The sequence below is a fragment of the Oncorhynchus mykiss genome, chromosome 10 (genome assembly GCF_057628025.1).
Source record: "Oncorhynchus mykiss isolate SJ-2025 chromosome 10, ASM5762802v1, whole genome shotgun sequence".
In the NCBI taxonomy this organism is placed as follows: Eukaryota; Metazoa; Chordata; class Actinopteri; order Salmoniformes; family Salmonidae; genus Oncorhynchus; species Oncorhynchus mykiss.
The window spans coordinates 63506799-63530228 of NC_143031.1; the positions used below are offsets into that span (position 1 = coordinate 63506799).

Here is a 23430-nt window from a genome sequence, read left to right on the forward strand (position 1 = left end):
TGTGTACGCCAGTGAAGACCCCTTGAAATATACTAATCGTGAATAGGTTTGATGTGTAACGTAATAAGCATTACCGTAAGTCAATGAACAGCGCGTATACATATTTTATTTTGCCACACCCTTTGAGCTATGACGCCAACCAATAAGATCATTTCTCTTCAGTGCAACGAAAGTAAACAGTGACCAAGAACACAATACATTGTTTTTAATTGATATACGTTTATTAACGACATGGAACTCAACATTTGACTAATTTAACTGCTCCGCAACACATATAACCCCATGTAGTCGTTCATTCGCATTGGAGACAGGACTTGGTTGATAGGCGTTATCTAGGTAAGGCTAGCTACTTTACCTGCTAACAATGGCTAACTGTATGGTTTTTCACACTCAAATAGCCTCCATTATGGAGGTTCTAGCGAATGCAGCCGTGGCAGATATCTGTAAACTCGTAGACGACGACTATGCAGTGTGTCGTTTAGAAATAACTCAAAGCCAGAAAGAAAACAGGGCATTGCGGAGGAAACTACAGCTACTGGAACTGAAGATGGCACGGGAGCGCGCAGAGAGGACAACGAGAGAGCGCGTCCTCGCCAGTCGTCCCAGTAGTGTCAAGGTCCTCGACCGATACAGAGGAATGGCAAGAGGTACATTTTGCAGAAGACTGCGGGGCCTGTCGCCCGGTTCCCTTCAGCACTTACGTTCCGATGTGTTACCCAGAACTGGGTCTCGGTCAGTTTTGGGATAGTATGCAATACTTCACCTGATTACTAAGCGATTTTGCACAATTGTTTTGTATTTTACCAGTAGGCAGATCAATTAAGAACAAATTACTCTTGCACAAAGACAAACACTATTCTAACCAGATTCTTGATTTACTGAATTTCATATTACTTTATACAATTAAAGAATGTGATGCATGGAACAATGCATTGATCAATTGTAGACGGCCAATAGTGTACAATATACTGTTGAGCATTTGTAGTACATAACTTAACCACCCCTTTCCCCCCCAATTACTCTCTTACATGAAGGACAACTCACTGGAGGCCACAGGAGCTTTGTGAAGCCAGCGGGACACAATGCGTGGAGAGATGATCAACCCATAGCTATAGATGAGGGGAGTGGAACCTCAACCCAGCATGTTATCGTGATAGAGGTTAGTGTCATAGTGTGACAAAACATTTAAGTACAGCAAATGTGGCATGTTTGTTTAAAAAAAAGCTCCCCTCAGCTATTCACTTGCTTACATGTACATCCTTATTTATCTGCCATAGGGGAGCTTGTGAGACTTCCCTATGACATTGTTATACAATTCAACTCATGTACCGATAATAACCTCCTCTCTTCTTGTGTCAGTCTGCATATGCAGAGGCTGCAGGTCCTGGGGTCAAGCAGGAGAGGTCTGAAGGAGAGGAGGACCCACAGCACAGCAGAGACATCCAGACTGGAGCAGTGGCTGGAGCAGTGCCCCCTGTAGTTAGGAAAGACCTCGCCGCCGCACCCCAGGCCAGTACCAGACGCAGCATCACAGAGGTCAGTCTAACGCCATCCTCGAGACAGACCCAGAGACTAACTTTAACACACAGGATCTGACCACACTTCAGACCCAGAGAGAATGGTGCTGGGGAGACTGGGCTGTCCTCCTGCTCCTGGCCCAGAGTATTTACTGGTATTTCACCAGAGCCAGAGGACGGTTCATTCCCGTGGTGATGGTGACGATCTGTTTTGTTCTGACACTACAAAGATGAACCCTGGCAACATATCCTTAGGTTTAGAGCAAAGATGGGCAACTGCCGGCCCGCATATCAATTTCCAAAATGGATAAATAAAATAAAAAATGCTAACTCAGTCTGGGTCTCAACTTAATGTTGCGATTTAGAATACACAAGATGCAATTTCAAAATTTGGTTGTGCATCAGCAGTTTCTCTTATGTCAGCCGCTCAATCAGCCAATGTCAGCTAACATTTTTAAGAGTGGACTAAGATTGGTAAATTACTCCAGCCAGCTATGTAAACGTGTAGCAATCATGGTCAAATTACCATCCAGGGGGCCCCCATTGATTTTGTTAGTCACGCTCAATCGGATATCATATTAAAAACTGCAAACATTTCTCTCCATCCTACGGCAAAATGAGTAGAATTGCATGAAATTAGTTATACAATTGCAAAATCTTCTCTCCACGTTGGCCGTTGGCCTCTTTGGGTATAGCAAGCCCCATCCCCCTCTCCCTGCCTCCCCTTGCCTCCTTCAACTAGGCTGCTGTGGTCAGAAATTCCTGAGGATCTCCTCATGGACACACAGTATAGAGAGAGTAGATTTTCATGGAGCACAAAGGAATTTCTTCTACCTCACACAACTTGAGGTACGAACAAATTTCATGTTCCGGAGAAAGTATAAAAGATTGGTGAAAAATCCAGCTACGAACTGGTCCGTTTGTCACAACCTGGGTAGAATATTGCATCGAGACAATGTGACATATAAGGCATTTAAGCAATTCAAAAACGTTCCATTATAAATCTCAATCTGGGTCAGGTGGGCATCATTTGAAAGCGTATTATATTTCCAACATGACTTGCTAAGTTCTAAAATACGATCTTACAGTGTTAGACTTTGACCACGCACTTTAGACAAACCGATCGCATTAGAATGGAGTCATAGCCTCCCGGGTGGCGCAGTGGTTTAAGGCACTGCATCGCAGTGCTAGCTGTGCCACCAGAGACTCTGGGTTCGAGCCCAGGCTCTGTCGCAGTCGACCGCGACCGGGAGGTCCATGGGGCGACGTACAATTGGCCTAGCGTCGTCCGGGTTAGGGAGAGTTTGGCAGGTAGGGATATCCTTGTCTCATCTCGCACCAGCGACTCCTGTGGCGGGCCGGGCGCAGTGCACGCTAACCAGGTCGCCAGGTGCACAGTGTTTCCTCCGACACATTGGTGCAGCTGGCTTCTGGATTGGATGCGCGCTGTGTTAAGAAGCAGCGCGGCTTGGTTGGGTTGTGTATCGGAGGACGCATGACTTTCAACCTTCGTCTCTCCCGAGCCCGTACGGGAGTTGTAGCGATGAGACAAGATAGTAGCTACTACAACAATTGGATACCACGAAAATTGGGGAGAAAAAGGGGTAAAATTTTTAAAAAAACAACAAAAAAAAACATTAGGAACACCTTGAACCCCTTTTGCCCTCAGAGCAGCCTCAATTTGTCTGGGCATGGACTCTACAAGGTGTCGAAAGCGTTCCACAGGGATGCTGGCCCCTGTTGACTCCAATGCTTCCCACAGTTGTCAAGTTGGCCGGATGTCCTTTTGGTGGTGGACCATTCTTGATACACATGGAAAACTGTTGAGCATGAAAAACCCAGCAGCATTGCAGTTATTGACACACTTAAACAGGTGTGCCATACACCGTTCAAAGGCACTTAAGTATTTTGTCTTGCCTATTCACACTGAATGGCACACACACACTATCCATGTCTCAGAGCATAAAATTCCTTCTTTAACCTGTCTCCTCCCCATCATCTACACTGATTGAAACAAGTGACGTCAATAAGAGATCAGACTGACCAGGTGAACGCTATGATCCCTTATTGACGTCACATGTTAAATACACTTCAATCAGTATTGATGAAGTGGAGGAGGCAAGTTAAAGACTTTCATAAACTCTTTAGTGTCACTCACATGTGATCTCACCCTATTCTGCATACAGCTGACAGCGCTTCATAACCAATATACACTTACTAAATATACCTACACACTAACAAACACCTACTGTACACGTCAGAATAGTTTGGTCAGGTTTGTCTGATGACTTTTGACTTTTTTTAACCCACATTTATGTCCACCATGATGGGTTTAAAAACAAAGAAGTCATTCTGTAACTACAGTATAGGACTCAAATGTAGTGGGGATGGGTAAACACTCCATGTTGAAAGTGTGTTTATCTGTGTGTACGTACCTGAGGGAGTGTATGTCTGTATAATCTGTATCACCTGTCTCTTCCAGGAGGAGGAGGGTCCAGAGATGCTGCTGGTGAAGGAGGAGGGGTGTGAGGAGGGTCTGGGGAACCCTGAGGGGACCATGGTCATGGAGGACAACCAGACTACACCTCCTCCTGAACCCACAGAGGAACCAGCTGAGCAGCACAGGACCACACATAGTCTCACTGAGGTGAGCCCACTGTGAACTACTGTCTGATGGTATTAGGTCAGGGGTTCCTGTATCAGCACTCCTACTCTGAGACTCTTTGTGGATACGGGCCCATGTCTTCATTAATTATTCTTAAGTGTGAGACCATGCCTTTGAATTATCAAACCATTAAAGAGTGTCAAGTAATCAAATAACCTAACACGTTTGCATACTAACACGTTTGCCCAATCAGAAGATGCTCCATAGCAGGGTGCTCATATCAGATTTCTTGATCCAACATCCTCTCACCCTGTATCTCTTACAGTCAGTAGACATGGAGGATGGGAAGCCTGATCTGCTGCTGGTCAAAGAGGAGACCATAGAAGACGGACCAGAGAGCATTGACCTGCTGAGTGGACTGAAGATGGGGGAGCAAGGTAAGGGAGAAATACATATCACCGACATACAGTAATAGATCTTCAATGTGAATAGTGATGCACCTGGCTATTATTTTATATTTTTCTTCATTTATAAAATTAAATCAATACAACTTATGTTTACATACAAAAACATACAGGTGGTTGGGTGGACGCTAAAAGTGGAGACTGGGCGGCCATCTTGGATTCCCAGACTGGTGCAGCCAAGAGCTCAGGGGACAACATCAATGAGCAGGGCAGGACCAGAGGTGACATAGTGGAATCCAGTGGATGGTACAGCGTCCTCAACTCTGGGCTGGGGAACAACACTGTTAACCACAACCAGAAACAGACAGTCGAACACAAAACAACAACCAAACTTCTCCATGACAACAGACTGGCTGAGACCAGGACGAGGCGTAGATTTTGTCAGTGGGGACGGGGAGTTATTGGTATGCGGCAGGACAGAACAGACACAGACTCTGCTAGCGATGCTCCGTCCTGCTCCTATAGTTGTGATTCAGAGAGACTGATGGTGCCTCAGCTTAACCCCCTAACAGTTGCTGCCTTCAGCCTGCCTTCTATAGGATCTATCAACTGGAACATGGACTCTGCGACAACACAGACACTCCCTGGCCTTTGTCCTCCTCACACACCCCTAATGTTAAACCAGACCTCAGACAATGCCAGTGCCTCAACACTAAATGGCTACACAAGACCATTGACAAATGACAGTAGTGGTAACGGTGTCAGTAGATCCAGTGGCAAAGAGAAGCGCTTTCCGTGTCCATTCTGTGGGATAGCCTTCAGTTTCCCCAAACAGGTGGAGATCCACCAGAGGATGCACACAAAACCGTTTGGCTGCCACCTGTGCAGGGCCAGTTTCTCTGACTCGTCCAACCTGAAGAGACACCAGAGAGTCCACACAGGGGAGAAACCGTACAGCTGCCCCCAGTGTGAGAAGAGATTCTCCCACCGACACCATCTGAAGAATCACCTGAAGGTCCACATGGGAGAGAGGCCGTAGGCACTGCTGTAAGAGGTTCTCAGAGAGGAGCTACCTCAGGATACACCAACAGAAAATGCACACCGCCCATGTATAGTATATACAGAGTATATAGTGACATGTAATGTAGTACTAGTTTGTTTGTATTTAATTCTGATGATTTTGGATGTATTAGGGAACTGGATGAAGTGAACTGAGGTAATAATGAGTGTGATGAGGCAAAGTAGTGAATATGATGAACCTTTTACAGAGTATTCTAAAATGTATTTTATCAAAGCGAGGGTACCAGATGTACAGAAAATATATCATGATAACAGTGAGGAGTTATTCTACTTGTCATTTTTTTTCAAGTAGGGAAGAGTAGAGTAAGTTTAACCATGTTTTACATTCAGCATCACTCTGTCAAGGCAAATATAGTATTCTTTCTAACAAATATCTACATATACACTGAAGAACAATATAAATGCAACATATAAAAGTGTTGTTCCCATGTTTCATGAGTTGAAATAAAACATGTTTCAGGGGACGCATGACTCGACTATCTCCTCTCCCGAGCCCGTTGGGGAGTTGCAGCGATGAGACAAGATCGTAATTGAAATTGAGAGATAAAGGGGGTAAAAATAAATAAAAATACACATGTGCAACTTGTGCTGGGGGCAATAAAAGGCCACTCTAAAATGTGCAGTTTTGTCACACAACACAATGCCACAGATGTCTCAATGTTTTAGGGAGCGTGTAATTGGCATGTTGACTGCAGGAATGTCTACCAGAGCTGTTGCCATTGAATGTTAATTTCTTTACCGTAAGCTGCCTCTGTTGTTTTTGTGAATTTGGCAGAATGTCTAACCGGCCTCACAACCACAGACCACGTGTGCCCACAGCGTCCTGTGGGCAAGCGGTTTCTAATGTCAATGTTGTGAACAGAGTGCCCCATGGTGGCGGTGGGGTTATGGTATGAGCAGGCATAAGCTACGGACAACAACACAATTGCATTTTATTGATGGCAATTTGAATACAAAGAGATACCGTGAAGGTATCTGTGACCAAACATCTGTATTTCCTGTCATGTGAAATCCATAGATTAGGGCCTAATGAATTTTTCAATTGACTGATTTCCTTATATAAACTGTAACTTTATGAAATTGTTGCATGTTGCATTTATATTTTTGTTCAGTATATTTCAGGATGTTGTGTGTCCCTGGAAATAATCTGAATTTATTTAAACATGACATTTTTGAAAACATATCTTGTCGAAAAAAAAAAGTGGTCTCTTGGCACAACTTACCAACCTTGCAAAAGTATTCATCCCCCTTGGCGTTTTTCCTATTTTGTTGCATTACAACCTGTAATTTAAATTGATTTTTATTTGGATTTCATGTAATGGACATACACAATAGAAGTGGTGAGTGTATATGTATTCATCCCCTTTGCTATGAAGCCCCTAAACAAGATCTGGTGCAACCAATTACCTTCAGAAGTCACATAATTAGTTAGATTGCACACAGGTATTCTTTATTTAAGTGTCACATGATCTCAGTATGTATACACCTGTTCTGAAAGGCCCCAGAGTCTGCAACACCACTAAGCAAGGGGCACCATGAAGACCAAGGAGCTCTCCAAACAGGTCAGGGACAAAGTTGTGGAGAAGTACAGATCAGGGTTGGGTTATAAAAAAAATATCCAAAACTTTGAACATCCCACAAATCCATTATTAAAAAATGGAAAGAATATGTCACCACAACAAACCTGCCAAGAGAGGGCCGCCCACCAAAACTCACAGACCAGGCAATGAGGGCATTAATCAGAGAGGCAACAAAGAGACCAAAGCTAACCCTGAATGCGCTGCATTGCTCCACAGCGGAGATTGGAGTATCTGTCCATAGGACCACTTTAAGCCATACACTCAAAAGAGCAGGGCATAACGGAAGAGTGGCCATAAAAAAAGGTATTGCTTAAAGAAATAAATAAGCAAAAACGTTTGGTGTTCGCCAAAAGGCATGTGGGAGACTCCCCAAACATATGGACGAAGGTACTCTGGTCAGATGAGACTAAAATGTAGCTTTTTGGCCATCAAGGAAAACGCGATGTCTGGTGCAAACCCAACAGCTCTCATCACCCCGAGAACAACATCCCCACAGCATGATGCTGCCACCACCATGCTTCACTGTGGGGATGTTTTTCCCATCGGCAGGGACTGGGAAACTGGTCAGAATTGAAGGAATACAGGGAAATTCTTGAGGGAAATCTGTTTCAGTCTTCCAGAGATTTGAGACTGGGACGGAGGTTCATCTTCCAGCAGTACAATGACCCTAAGCATACTGCTAAAGCAACACTCGAGTGGTTTAAGGGGAAACATTTAATGTCTTGGAATGGCCTAGTCAAAGCCCAGACCTCAATCCAATTGAGAATCTGTGCTATGACTTAAAGATTGCTGTACACCAGCGGAACCCATCCAACTTGAAGGAGCTGGAGCAGCTTTTCCTTGAAGAAGGGGAAAAGATCACAGTGGCTAGATGTGCCATACCCCAAAAGACTTGCAGCTATAATTGCTGCAAAAGGTGGCTCCTCAAAGTATTGACTTTGGGGGGGGGGGGGGGGGGTGAATAGTTGTGCACGCTCAAGTTCTCTGTTTTTTTGTCTTATTTCTTGTTTGTTTCACAAGAAAAAAAATGTTTGCATCTTCAAAGTGGTAGGCATGTTGTGTAAATCAAATGATACTAACCCCCCCAAAAATAATTTTTAATTCCAGGTTGTAAGGCAACAAAATAAGAAAAATGCTAAGGGGGTGAATACTTTCACAAGCCACTGTACTCCGGGTATGGGGTGACTGAACACCTTCCTCTGCAACTGGATCCTGGACTTCCTGACAGGCCGCCCCCAGGTGGTGAGGGTAGACAACACATCTATCACACTGATAATTAACATGGGGGCCCCACAAGGGTGCGTCCTCAGCCCCCTCCTGTACAACCTCTATACCCACTACTGCGTGGCACAGTTCCAACTGTATCATCAAGTTCGTTGACGACACGACAGTAGTAGGCCTGATTACCAACAATGATGAGATGGCCTAAAATAGAGGAGGTAGGCACTCTGATGGTGTGATGGTGTGATGCCAGGTATCAACCTCTCAACATCAGCAAAACAAAGGAGCTCATTGTGGACTTCAGGAGGAGCCAGGCTGGACACACCCCCATCATCAATGGGACTGCCGTGGAGACGGTCAAAAATGTTAAGTTCCTCGGCGTGCACATTTCCGAGAAGCTGAAATGGTCAAATCACACAGACACTGGTGAAGAAAGCAAGACAGCGAGTCTTTAACCTCAGGTGGCTGAAGAAATTCTGCCTGTCCCAGAGGGCCCTTGAAGTGTTCTACGGGAGCACCATTGAGAGCATATTGTCGGGCTGCATCACAGCCTGGTACAGCAACTCCACCACCGCTGTCCGCAAGGCTCTACAGAAGGTGGTACGCTCAGCTGAACACAACATTGGGTTCACATTGCCTGTCCTCCAGAATACCTACAACACCAAGTGTTGCAGGAAGGCCAAGAAGATCATCAAGGACCTCAGCCACCCAAGCCATGCCCTGTTCGCCACGCTTCCATCACTCAGATGTGGGCAGTATGGCAAAAACTGTCAGACTGGCTGATAGCTTCTTCACCCAGACCATCAGGCTGCTGAATAGTCACCACTAGGCAGCTACCCCCCCCACATACCCTGGAATTACTACCCACTGCCCACCCATGGACACAGTACACCCCCCCCCCCCATTAACCTGCACTGTTGGAGAATTTCACCGTACCCTGCTATTACATCCATCAATTACACCTGTGCATGTGACTAATAATCTAGTCAATACATTTACTTGTCTTGGTGAAAAGGTTTATAAGGAAACATGATTCTTATAAACCGTTATGCAGTCTGCAGTCCATGAAGACCTGCTGATATCCAGTGTTGCTGGTGGGAGAAACTGGACCTCTGAAGGTCACATACCCTGGCACCGGATCAGGACCCTGGATCAGGAGCCATTACTCTTCCTTCCCGAGTCGGAACCAGGACCGAACCACGAGGGACAGAGACCCCACCACCACACAGAACACAACCAGTGGACAGGTGGACTGAACAACCTCAGTCCGGTTGGTCATCAGAGAGACAGAGACTCCAGTCAGGGATCCAGTCTGCAGCCCAGACCCTTCTCTTCACAGTCTCAGTGCAGAGATGAAGCAGGGCCTGGGGCTGATAGAGATAGACCCTCCTGTTCCTATGATACAAACACCACAGTATCCATGATGAACAGCGCAGGTCACCCTGGGCTTTAGCCTTCACAGAGAGTGGTGGGAGACCCCCCTAGTGGTAGACTTTCAAGAAGTATCTTCTCCTTCAGGATCTCATTTAATGCCTAGTAACTGAGTTCATAAGAAGCATAGAGTTGGACCTAGGTCTAGCCTTCCTCGGTTACCTTATTTTTACCCCATTAATAGAGATCGTGTTCGGATGGGCATTCACCACAAGAGGTACCTAGCCTATCCCACAGCACACAATCCTAACGATACCCAAACAATGGCTAGAGGTCAAGGAGGGAGCTCAAAGACTAACCACCTGAGGGTGGTGACTCCTGCTTCTACCTCCTCTGGTGTCATTGGGTCACAACGTGGGAAGCCGTGCGTTAGGACACGGAGGCGACTTATGTGAAGAGGCACCAGATTGTTCACACCAAGGAAAGGCAAATCAAGTGCAATTTATGTTACAAGAGCTTCTCCTTCCTGAGTTACCTAATCAGACCTAGGAGTGTCCACAATTGGGAGAAATCAGAGTGGCTGAGATGTACAAAGGGAACCATTCTTTATCTGACATAGTATAGTTATCATGTGTCTTGGGGTGAGGGTAATTAACCACATACCCCTCGTTAACCCTTTGTTAAATTGTCATTTGAAACAGGATTGTGTAACTACCTGTTTTTATAGAGACAGTAAACCTAATCTATTAATATTTACCTTACTGAGCTGAATAAAGTAATATTATTTTGTACTCTTACTAACACAGTATTATTTCTAAACATGAGCTTAAAATATACTGACCGTAGGAGAATTTATGTGTAACGTAATAAGCAGTACCGTATTTCAAAGAACAGCACGCATCATTTTTTATTTTATTTCACCACACCCTTTGACCTATGACTTATGCCAATACGATCCTCTCTATTCAGTGTAAGCGGAAGTGAACAGCGACAACGAACAATTTCCAAGTTAGCATCGTCATTTAGACGTTTATTAACACCCTGGACCTCAAAATATGACCAATTGAACCGTACAGCATAGCATACTTACCTCAGGTAATATTTAATTTGCGTTGGAGACAGGACTTGGGGTTGATAGATGTTATCTAGGTAACGCTGCTAACGTTGGCTAGTTGTAACCGTAACGTTATGATTTTTCACACTCAAATAGCCTCCATTGTGGAGGTGCTAGCGAATGCAGCCGTGGCAGAGATCTGTAAACTAGTAGACGACGACTATGCAGTGTTTCGTTTGGAAATAAATCAAAGCCAGAAAGAAAACGGCGCATTGAGGAGGAAACTTCAGCTACTGGAACTGAAGGTGTCACGGGAGCGCGCAGAGAGGACAATGCGAGAGCGCATCCTCGCCAGTCGTCCCAGAAGTGTCAAGATCCTCGACCGATATAGAGGAATGGCAAGAGGTACATTTTGCCCGGTCCCTCCCTGTATGTGTTTGGATAATATGCAATAATTCCTCTGATTACATAGCGATCTTGCAAGAAGTTACTAAAAGTGTTACCTAACATCCTTGACAATTCTAAACATTGTCAGTAGTGTACAATATACATTTGAGCATTGACGATAGCTAACCTAAGCACCCCTCAATCACTCTCTCAGGTGAAGGACATCTCACTGGACGCTACAGGAGCTTTGGGAAGCCAGCGGGACACAATACATGGAGAGATGACCAACCAATCACATTTGATGAGGGGAGAGGAACCTCAACCCAGCACATCATCACGATAGAGGTAAGCATAATAGTGTGTCAGAAAGGATTCATACCTCTTGACTTATTACACATTTTGTTGTGTTATACCCTTAATTCAAAATGGATTCAATTGCTTTTTTCTCTCACCAATCTACACACAATACCTTATAATGACAAAGTGAAAACATGTTTTTAGAAATGTTAGTAAAATTATTGAAAATTATAAACATAAATATCTCATTTAGATACATTACCGTTCAAAAGTTTGGGGTCACTTAGAAATGTCCTTGTTTTTGAAAGAAAAGCAAAAAAATTTGTCCATTAAAATAACATCAAATTGATCAGAAATACAGTGTAGACATAGTTAATGTTGTAAATTGTAGCTGGAAACAGCTGATTTTTAATGGAATATCTACATAGGCGTACAGAGGCCCATTATCAGCAACCATCACTCCTGTGTTCCAATGGCACGCTGTGTTAGCTAATCCAAGTTTATAATTTTAAAAGGCTAATTGATCATTAGAAAACACTTTTGCAATTATGTTAGCGCAACTGAAAACTGCTGATTAAAGAAGCAATAAAACCAGCCTTTTTAGACGAGTTGAGTATCTGGAGCATCAGCATTTGTGGGTTCGATTACAGGTTCAAAATGGCAAGAAACAAAGACCTTTCTTCTGAAACTCTTCAGGCGAGAAATTGCCAAGAAACTGATGATCTGGTACAACGCTGTGTACTACTCCCTTCACAGAACAGTGCAAACTGGCTCTAACCAGAATAGAAATAGGAGTGGGAGTCCCCGGTGCACAACTGAGCCAGAGGACAATTACATTAGTGTCTAGTTTGAGAAACAGATGCCTCACAAGTCCTCAACTGGCAGCTTTATTAAGGCCAGCATCCTTTAGTCGCCTCTCCACTGTTGACGTTGACACTGGTGTTCTGCGGGTGCTATTTAATAAAGCTGCCAGTTGAGGACTTGTGAGGCGTCTGTTTCTCAAACTAGACACATTACAATATACCGCGACTTATGCTGCCTACCACCGCTCAGTCAGACTGCTCTATCAAATATTAAATCAGACTTAATTATAATATAATAAACACAGAGAAATACGAGCCTTAGGTCATTTATATGGTCAAATCCGGAAACTATCATTTCGAAAGCAAAATGTTTATTCTTTCAGTGAAATATGGAACCGTTCCGTATTTTATCGTACGGGTGGCAACCCTAAGTCTAAATATTGCTGTTACATTGCACAACCTTCAATGTTATGTCGTAATTATGTAAAATTCTGGCAAATTAATTACGGTCTTCGTCAGGAAGAAATGGTCTTCACACAGTTCATAGTCATACCCTGACTCTGCTTGCACTGAACGCAAGAGAAGTGACACAATTTCCCTAGTTAATATTGCCTGCTAACATTAATTTATTTTAACTAAATATGCAGGTTTTAAAATATATACTTGTGCATTGATTTTAAGAAAGGCATTGATGTTTATGGTTAGGTAGATTGGTGCAACGATTGTGCTTTTTCCGCGAATGTGCTTTTATTAAATCATCACCCATTTGGTGAAGTTGAAGTAGGCTGCGATTCGATGATAAATTAACAGGCACCGCATTGTTTATATGCAACGCAGGACAAGCTAGTGAAACTAGTAATATCATCAGCCATGTGTAGTTAACTAGTGATTATGTTAAGATTGATTGTTTGTTTTATAAGATACATTTAATGCTAGCTAGCAACTTACCTTGGCTCCTTGCTGCCACCAGGTCCTTTTGACGCTGCACTCCCGTAACAGGTGGTCAGCCTGCCACGCAGTTTCCTCGTGGATTGCAATGTAATCGGCCATAATCGGCATCCAAAAACGACGATTACCGCTTGTTATGAAAACTTGAAATCGGCCCTGATTAATCGGTCGACCTCTAATGCACACTGCCAGATAATACCTGTTCAAACAACACACTAAGTCAATTTTATCGATTTACTGCCACCTGCACTTATGGAATGTTTACTCACAAGTATAATTCATTTGCTGATCAAAGATCCTTCCTGATGACCTGAAAATAATTATGTGATTATGTGACCCACAAGAAGTCCCACCGTGTTGACTGCTTCAAAACGATGTACGTCCTCAATAGCTTTGCCCATGCTAAAACAGGATTTTGGGCACTAGAGTCCTCTATCTATCTCTGTGGTACATCCTCATTTATTGGCCATAATGGAGCTTGTGCGACTTCCCTGTGATGTTGTTATCCAATTCAACTCATGTACCTGTAATAACCTCCTCTCTTCTTGTGTCAGTCGGCAGATGTTGTGGCGGCAGGTTCTGGAGGATCGTCTCTGGTCAAGCAGGAGAGGACTGAAGGGGAGGACCCACAACACAGCAGAGACATCCAGACTGGAGCAGCGGCTGTAGTTGCACCCCTTGTTACCACGGAGGACCACGTGACCGCGGTGCAGCCCAGAACCCGACGCATCATCACGGAGGTCAATGGAACGCTGAACGCCGTCGTCAAGTCAGAGACTGACACAGAGACTTTAACTGTAACACAAAGGCTCTTACACACAGGATCTGACCACAGATCAGACCCAGAGAGACTGGGGCTGAGGCCACTGGGCTGTCCTGCTCCTGGCTCAGAGTATTTACTTTACGGTAACCCAAGCCCGAGGACTGTTCATTCCCATCGGGACTCAGGTGACGCATTAGAGACTGGCAGTGATCCGTCTTGTTCTTACGCTACAGAGATGGACCCTGACAACATGCCCTTGGGTTTAGAGACACAGACTGATCTGTCTAGAGGGGACTGGAACCGGTACAGTAGTCGTGTACACTCTGAAGGGTGCCTAGATAAGAAAGGAGAGGGTCTGGTTGCAGATGAAGTGATTGTGAAAGTGGAGGGCGACGTTCCTCCCACATGGAATGCAGATAGTCACCTAGGAGACGGACACTCACAGGGAAGAGATTTCTTAGATTACAGGGAATGCTTAGAAACGAATCCAAATGTCACAACCCACTCCCCTTTACTCGCGCTCAGAGATCGTGACCTCGTGTCCACATCGATGGGGCCTTCCGATTCACACAACTGCCTTTTTGATCAGGTATTGAACTCAAATGACAGGGCTACAGCCCAGGCTCAGGGAGGGGCAGCCACATCAGGCAATGTTAAAGAGAAACGGTTCCTCTGCATGTTCTGTAACAAAGGCTTCAGCTGCCCCCAGAAAGTGAAGATCCACCAGAGGATCCACACAGGGGAGAAACGCTTCAGGTGTACCCAGTGTCATATGCGCTTCGTCCAGGCTGGTGACCTGAAGAGGCACCAGAGGGTCCACACAGGGGTGAAACCCTTCAGCTGTACCCAGTGTAATATGCGCTTCGCCCAGGCTGGCCACCTGAAGAGGCACCAGAGGGTCCACACAGGGGAGAAACCCTACAGCTGTCCCCACTGTGAGAAGAGGTTCTCCCGCCAGGACCAGCTGAAGATGCACCTGAAGGTCCACACGGGAGAGAAGCTGATTGCTTGTACGCACTGAGCTACCTCAGGATACACCAGCAGAAAAAAACATTCCACTTTTGAGCATAGAAAGTAACCATTCCACTCGATAGCTTCTGACGTTTAGATCAAACCCTGCATTAAGACTAAGATTAATTTTCATTGTTGTCTGCAGAAAAGATGGAATAACGACAGTAACATTTGGAATAAGTGTTGAATATTCCTGTGTAGAATATTGCATCCAGACATTGTGTGATATAAGGCATATTTAAGCCTAAAAAGTCTAATTAAATTGTATTTGTTACATGCTTCGTAAACAACAGGCGTAGACTAACAATGAAATACTTACGGATCCTTTTCCAGCAATGCAGAGTTAAAGATGAATGTTTTCAAAGTAATTAGAGTAAAAAATAGACAGAATAACAATAACGAGTAAAAATAACATGGCTACAGGGAGTAGCAGCACCTAGTCGATGTGCAGGGGTACGAGGTAATTGAAGTAGCTATGTACATATAGTTAGGTACTTGGCCTTACAGATAATTATGTGTGGGGCACAGAGATGGGGTAGTCATTTAAAAATCATGTTAAACACTATTATTGCACACAGTGTCCGTATTATGTGACTTGTTAAGCACATTTGTTTGTCCTGAACTTATTTTGGCTTGCCATAACAAAATGGTTGAATACTTATTGACTCAAAACTTTACATTTTTCTATAATTTGTAAACATTTCTAAAAACATAATACCCATTGCCATACCAAGCGGTGTGGCAGCCAGTCAAGATGCTCTCAATGGTGCAGCTGTAGAACTTTGAGGATCTTAGGGTTCCATGCCAAATCTTTTCAGTCTCCTGAGGGGGAAGAGGCATTGTCATGCCCTCTTCACAACTGTGTTGGTGTGTTTGGACCATGATAGATCCTTAGTGACTTGGACACCGAGAAACTTGAAGCTCTTGACCTGCTCCACTACAGCCCAGTCGATGTGAATCGGGGCTTGCTCGGCAATCCGTTTCCTGTAGTCCACGATCAGCTCCTTTGTCTTGCCGACATTGAGGGAGAAGTAGTTGTCCTGGCACAACACTGCAATGTCTATGACCTCCTCCCTATAGGCTGCCTCCTCGTCATCGGTGATCAGGTGTACCACCGTCGTGTCTCAGCAAACTTAATGAGGGTGTTGGAGTAGTGCACGGAAGTTGTGGGTGAACAGGGAGTAAAGGAGGGGACTGAGCACGCACCTCTGAGGGGCCCCCGTGTTGAGATCGGTGTGGCGGATGTGTTGTTGCCTACCCTCCTTGTTGGGATATGCACGTACGGTCACTGTGGGGACGACATCGTCGATGCACTTATTTATGAAGCTGGTGATCAATGTGGTAAACTCTTCAAACAGTCCTGTATGTTAGCATTACCTTCATCGTACCAGTTCCAGGACCACTTGTACTTCCCTTTTTGAGTTTTTGCTTGTGTGCAGGAATCAGGAGGATAGAGTAATGGTCAGATTTTCCAAATGGAGGGTGAGGTAGAGGTTTGTGTTTCTGTGTGTGGCGTAAAGCTGATCTAGAGTTTTTTTTTCGCCTCTAGTTGCATTAGGTAAAACGGATATCAGTTTCACTTCATTAAAATCACTGGCCACTAGGAGCGCCGCTTCTGGATGAGCATTTTCTTGTTTGCTTATGGCCCTATACAGTTTGCATCGGTTTGTGCTGTTAAATAGACAGCTACAAAAAATATAGATGGAAATTCTCTTAGTAAATAGTATGTTCTACAGCTTATCATGAGGTATTCTAGCTCAGGCTAGCAGCATCTTGAGATTTCCTTAATATTAGAGATTGCGCACCAGCTGTTGTTAACAAAGACACACCTCCCCCATGAGTTTACCCGAAGCTGCTGCTCTGTCCTGCCGATTCATAGAAAAACCAGCCAGATGTGTATTATCCATGTCCTTGTTCAGCCAGGACTCAGAGAAACATAGGATATTACAGTTATTCAGGTCCCGTTGATATGATAGACTCGAACAGAGCTCATCCAGTTTGTACTCCAGTGATTGTATGTCTGCCAATAGAACGGAGAGCGGATGCGGTTTATTCACTCGGCGACCCACATCAGGGTGCCCGCAAATCAGCCTGGTTTACGCCGCCGCCTCTTTCTCCTCTAAGTCTCTGGGATTATGGCCAGGTCAGGTGTAAGTAAGCAATGTCCCGCGCCGCCGACTCATTGAAGTAGAAATCTTCATCAAAATCAAGGTTAGTGATCGCTGTTCTGATGCCCAGAAAACTATTTTAGATCATAGGAAATAATGGCGGAAACATTATGTACTAAAAAAGGTAAGATCAGCTAAAAGAAAAACACAAAATAGCTGAATTGGTCAGGAGCCCTTAAAACGGCAGCGATACAATCCAGTAGGGCTGTAATGGTATTGTATTCGTACACCTCGGTTCGGTCCGCACTGTGAACCCAAACGAATATATAGGCCTAATGGCTTCACAGTCGATTATAACTGCGATGGGCAGAGATTGTGGATAAAAAGTTAATAGTACTGCTCAGCTGGAATAGCCTATGCAGAGTGGCGGATGTAGCTTTTTGGCCAATCACAAGTCATTAAAGCGACACTACAGTCATATAGTCTCCTTGTGTGGCTAAGTAAGCACTCCTTACTTGCCACTGACAGAGGGCGACATGGGGGTGGCGGAACATAGCTGGTCGGGGAGGGCTCCCAGCTGACTTTGTTGACACTACTTGCCTTCTTTCTGTAAATATGTTACCCATATTTATTGGTGGCTGTTACAGATTTCCCTTCCTGTGAGTTTTCTAACTCCAACCCATCCCCCAGACTGTGCCAGAGAGACTTGGGGATCATAAACTGTCTCCCCCAAACTCCCAGTGACCTCTGCTACCAGGCCACCGATAGGTTGCTAGGGGGCAGGACACCTGACAGTCCTTCTGCCTGCTCAGGTCAGAGCCTTCTTAGTCTCTCTTCAAGTGGACAAGACTGATGTATTGCAGGGACAGAAAAGCACATCCATCTCATATGTCCTCTGGAAATAAAAGTTATTTAGTGTGTGTAACTCTGTGGGGTTGCCTTATTACTCTGACCGGGAAAATCTACAGAGCGCATCACAGGTACTTCCTGTTTGAGCTTCTGTTTGTAAACAGGAAGCAGGAGTGTAGAGTTATCATCTGATTTGCAGAAGGGGAGACGAGGGAGGGCCTTGTACGCTTGCTTGTGGGTTGAGTAACAGTGGTCTAGGACTTTATCACCACGAGTGGCAAAGGACAAGTGTTGATAGAAGTTGGGTATGGGGAATATCTTGTCTGAAAGCCATGTTTCAGAAAAAGAGAATATTGCAGTTCCGAGAGTTTTGTTGGTAGCAAATCCATGATCGGAGGTCATCCATCTTATTATCAAGTGACTGGCCAATAGAATCGAGGGAAGTGGTGGCCGGTTTTCCCTTCGCCTTAGTCTCACCAGGGCGCCCGCTCTCATCCCTCTAGCCCGAAGATTGTGTCTTAGGTACACAAAGAGCCCTGGGCAGATGAGTCGAAGTCCGGAATTGAGGTTAATAACTGCCAATCTGATGTTCAGAAGTTCTTGTCAATCATAAGAAATGATAGTGAATACATTTAGTGCAAAAATGTAACGATTAACGCCAAAAGAATCACAAAATAGCCAAATGAAGTTGGAGCTTGCAAGATGGCAACCATACAATACAGTACGGCACCATCTTTCATATTTTGGGCCTTCTTTTGACACCGCCTGATACAGAGGTCCTGGATGACGGGGAGCTGGTCCCCAGTCTGTTACATATTGTGGTTGTACTGTGAAGGCTTTATGATGTTCTCAAATGCCTATTTCATTACTCAACTACTTACTTTTTTCCTAATACACGTTTAATGAGAATTTATGCAGTTTATGGAGTTTTGTGTAGTTTTCATATGTTGTATTTAACTTGTTTATGTTAAATAAACACAAAATTGAACTTTTCATTCTAAGACTCATTGAGACGGTTTATTATACATCTTTTGTGGAAAAATTCTTACACAGGGACAATCAAATGAATCATTGTTTTGGGATGAATTGGAACGCCGACTGCAAGCCAGGCCTAATCGGCCAACATCAGTGCCCAACCTCCCTAATGCTCTAGTGACTGAATGGAAGCAAGTTCCCACTGCAATGTTCTAAGTGTAGTGGAAAGCCTTCCAATAAGAGTGGAGGCTGTTATAGCAGCAAAGGGGGACCAACTCCATATTAATGCTCATGATTTTGGAATTAGATGTTCTACGAGCAGGTGTCCAGATACTTTTGGTATGCTAACTCCTGTAAAATGGGTAGGCAGAGCAGGCAGTGGCCCGGTTGCGTGAACCAATCGCAGTAAAATTCGTAACGAGGAAAATCTGAAGCTTTGTGGATTAGAGTGTACCAGATAGCTGTTTGGGGCTCTAGCGCCTTGGTGAGGGCGCCGTCCCATCCCCCTTCTTCTCTAAGACCTAGAAAGTAAAGTAAATCATTATTATACTGACTGATCTCTAGTTAAATGGAGAGGGTTCTCCATAACAGATCCAAGTTATCTTTGCCATGTTGAGGAAAAACACATCTCAGAACCTAAAAAGGGCTGAGAGGGTTTCACAGTGAGCCCTGGAACCATGTTCTCCCGTAGGACAGGGATGAAAATATGGTTAGGGTTCCCCCCTGCCTTGTAGTCCATAGCAGTGGTTTTCAACTGGTGTACTTGAGGAACTCTCAGGTGTGCCCCAAAACTATGGGACTCCCAATCACGGCCGGTTGTGATACAGCCTGGAATCGAACCAGGATGTCTGTAGTGACGCCTCAAGCACGGAGATGCAGTGCCTTAGACCACTGCGCCACTCGGGAGCCCATAACAAAAAAGACTACAATTTACATACATTTAAAAACATTAACATGTAATGTATGTGTGTGCATCTATCAGTTACACATACATGTTCAGTTCATACACACAACAAGTAGGTCACATGAGGTAGGCTTCATGCCATAAGGTGTTGCTTTATTTGTTTTTTGATCATCTAGACAGGTGGAGACCTGGTCCTCGATCAGGACTTCTACTCAGAGACTCTTTGTGGATACAGTCCCAGGTCTTGAATCATTTTGCATTAAGTGTGGGACCATGCCTTTGAATTATCAAACCATTAAAGTGTCAAGTAATCAAATCAACTAACATGTTTGCATTGTACTCATAGCAATCCCTCATTGCCCAATCAGAAGATGCTCCAAAGCAGGGTGCTCATATCAGATGTCTTGATTCAACATCCTCTCACGCTGTATCTCTTACAGTCAGAAGACATGCAGGATGGGAAGCCTGATCTGCTGCTGGTCAAAGATGAGACAATAGAAGATGGACCAGAGAACATTGACTTGCTGAGTAGACAAAAGATGGCCGACGCATCTTAGCCTCCCGCCAACCATCTGCAGGAAGAGGTTTTAACCCATAACAGGTGCTGCCTTCAGCCTGCATTCTATAGGATCTATTAACTGGAACATGGACCCTGTGACAACACAGACACTCCCTGTCCTTCATCATCTTCACATACTCCTAATGTTAAACCAGACCTCAGATAATGCCAGTGCCTCAACGCTAAGTAGCTACACAAGCCGTTTGACAAATAACAGTAGTAGAGGCGGAATCAGTGAAGGTGGCAGCACCAAAGAGAAGCGCTTCCTGTGTTCAATTTTCTCAAACTGTTGGAGGATGCACATGGGGAAGAAATCAATTGGCTGCCACCTGTGCCAGGTCAGTTTCTCCCACTTGTCCAACCTGAAGAGGCACCAGAGGGTCCACACAGAGGGGAAATCCTACAGCTGGCCCCAGTGTGGGAAGAGGTTCAGCATCAGGTGACGATGCCCCCGAAGGTCCACACAGGAGAGAGATCGTTTACTTGTACTCACTGAGGGAAGAGGTTCTCAGAGAGGAGCTACCTCCGGATACACCAGCAGAAAATGCACAAGGCCCATGTACAGAGTATAGTGACATGTAATGTAGTACTAGTTAGTTTGTAGTTAATTCTGTTGGTTTTGGATGTATATGGAACTGGATGAGGTGAACTAAGGAAAGAATGAGTATGATGAAGCAGAATAGATGATATGGTGATGGTTGGTGTGATGGTGTCTGTAAAAATGCTTCACTGATGAGTCAACCTTGTCCTGTTTGATGCTGGTGTTTTATAATGAGATGATAGTGCCTTAATTAATGTTTACTTGACATGAATTAGTGAAGCTGTGTGTAATGTAATGTTGAACCTTATCCAAAGTATTCTAAAACTCATTTTATCAAAGCGAGGGTACCAGATTTACAGAAAAGGTAAAGTGTTACAATAGTGACAAAAGTGATTTTTGTCACATATCAATTTGTGCAATAAAAGTACTGTACTTCATGTTATGTGAGTGTAACCATTTTGTTGAATTAAATACAAAATCAACATTATGTTTTGTTCATAATTTTAGGGACTTCTCTCAGTTGAACCAAAACATTATACTTAATTCTTAAATCAACACATATGGACATGTTTTTTATTAAACTCCAATGACTCCATATTATTAGGTACTTGAATCACAGTGTTAGAGATGGGCTTGACTGTGGTTAACATTTTATCATGTCATGTCTGTGTGTACAGCAGAGTTTCTAATATAAACCGTTATGCTTTTCTGTACAATTTGTGTTTACAGTTTGCAGTCCATCAGGACCTGCTGATATCCAGTGTTACTGGTGGGAGAGATTGGACCTCTGAGGTCACAGACCCAGCCACCTTGGATCAGAAGCTGTCAGTCTTCCTTCCTGAATTCGGAACCAGGACCCAACCGTGAGGGACAGAGACTCCACCACAACCACCACACAGAACACAACCAGTCGACAGGTGGACTGAACAACCTCGGTCTCTCTGATGACCACCAGGACAGAGGCTCCAGTCAGGGATCCAGTCTGCAGCCCAGACCCTTCTCTTCACAGTCTCAGTGCGAGGATGGAGCAGGGCCTGATAGAGATAGACCCTCCTGTTCCTATGATACAAACACCACAGTATCCATGATGAACAGAGCAGGTCACTCTGGGCTTCAGCCTTCACAGAGAGTGGTGGGAGACCCCCCTGGTGGTAGTCTATCAGCAAGTCTGTCTTCTCTTTCAGGATCTCATATGGTGACTGGGTTCATAGAAGGCCTGGGCCTAGCCTTCCTCAGCTACCTCATGAATGCAGACAGGGTCAGGATGAGCGTTCACCATGAGAGGTACCTAGGTACCTGAAAATAAGGTCTGAGGTTAAGACAAGTTTAGGATATATTTAACGTTTTGTTCTATGAGATATCATCTGTCAGGTAACATGACCTTTATGAATTCTTTGTGACCGTTTTGATTACATGAATGCTTCAGAATTCCCTAAAAGTTATGTTAGCTGATGAATCAGATCTCCTAAGCCTCAAGTCTGCTCTGATCTTGAAATATATACTGATGAATGTGTAATGACACAAGCAGTACCGTATTTAAAAGAACATCGCGCAAACGCTTTTCATTTAACCACACCCCTGAGCTACAACATCCTTTCACCTCGGTGTAAACGGAAGTAAACTGTGACCAAGGAGATTTCCACGTTACAGTTTTTATTTTTGTTATTTATACGGTTTTTGACACCATGGAACTCTAAATATGACTCGTTTAACTGCACAGCATCACATACTTGTCCCAGGTAGTCTTTAATTCGCGTTGGTGACCGGACTTGGTTGATGTTATCTAGGTAACGCTTACTAGCTGCTAAGGGTTAACTAACAATGGCTAACGATATGGTTTTTCACACTCAAATAGCCTCCATCATGGAGGTGTTAGCGAATGCAGCCGTGGCAGAGGTCTGCAAACTCGTAGATGACGACTATGCAGTGTTTCGTTTGGAAATAACTCAAAGCCAGAAAGAAAACAGGGCATTAAGGAGGAAACTACAGCTACTGGAACTGAAGGTGTCACGGGAGCGCGCAGAGAGGACAATGCGAGAGCGCGTCTTCACCAGTCCCAGAAGTGTCAAGCTCGTCGACGCATACAGGGGAATGGCAAGAGGTACATTTAGCAGAATAGTCCCGGCGATGTCTGAAAATTATTTTAACTTTTTCATAAAGCATATAATTTGCAACACTTGTACAATTTGGGGCCCTGAACATTTCAATACTATCCAGCTGCAGCCCTAAAGTATGTGACTAAAACTAGCCTGTCAACAAAACCAATACTATCGCCATCTACTTGTATGTGGTAGAGATTAAGGATGATTCTACATCTATTTTCTTTCCCCGAATTCGTTATTTTATGACTACAGAAGTAGAAAACAAATTCATAGAAAAAACACCGATTATCTCAGGACACCATCGCGTTTGATCACAATCACGTATATTTATGCAATACATTTTCCAAAATG

The 23430-nt window shown here is 44.3% G+C and overlaps 1 pseudogene across 1 annotated transcript in view; it reads left to right on the forward strand.

Moving 5' to 3' along the window:
• The first annotated feature begins 103 nt into the window (after positions 1 to 103).
• Positions 104 to 23430, forward strand: part of LOC110534472 (uncharacterized) — a 42136-nt pseudogene continuing 18809 nt past the window's right edge. The window contains exons 1-8 of the transcript XR_016483873.1: positions 104 to 647; positions 1035 to 1159; positions 1360 to 1536; positions 4000 to 4164; positions 4448 to 4559; positions 4700 to 4825; positions 9469 to 9654; positions 11434 to 11564. The product of XR_016483873.1 is annotated as an uncharacterized LOC110534472 (transcript). The remainder of the gene's footprint in view (positions 648 to 1034; positions 1160 to 1359; positions 1537 to 3999; positions 4165 to 4447; positions 4560 to 4699; positions 4826 to 9468; positions 9655 to 11433; positions 11565 to 23430) is intronic.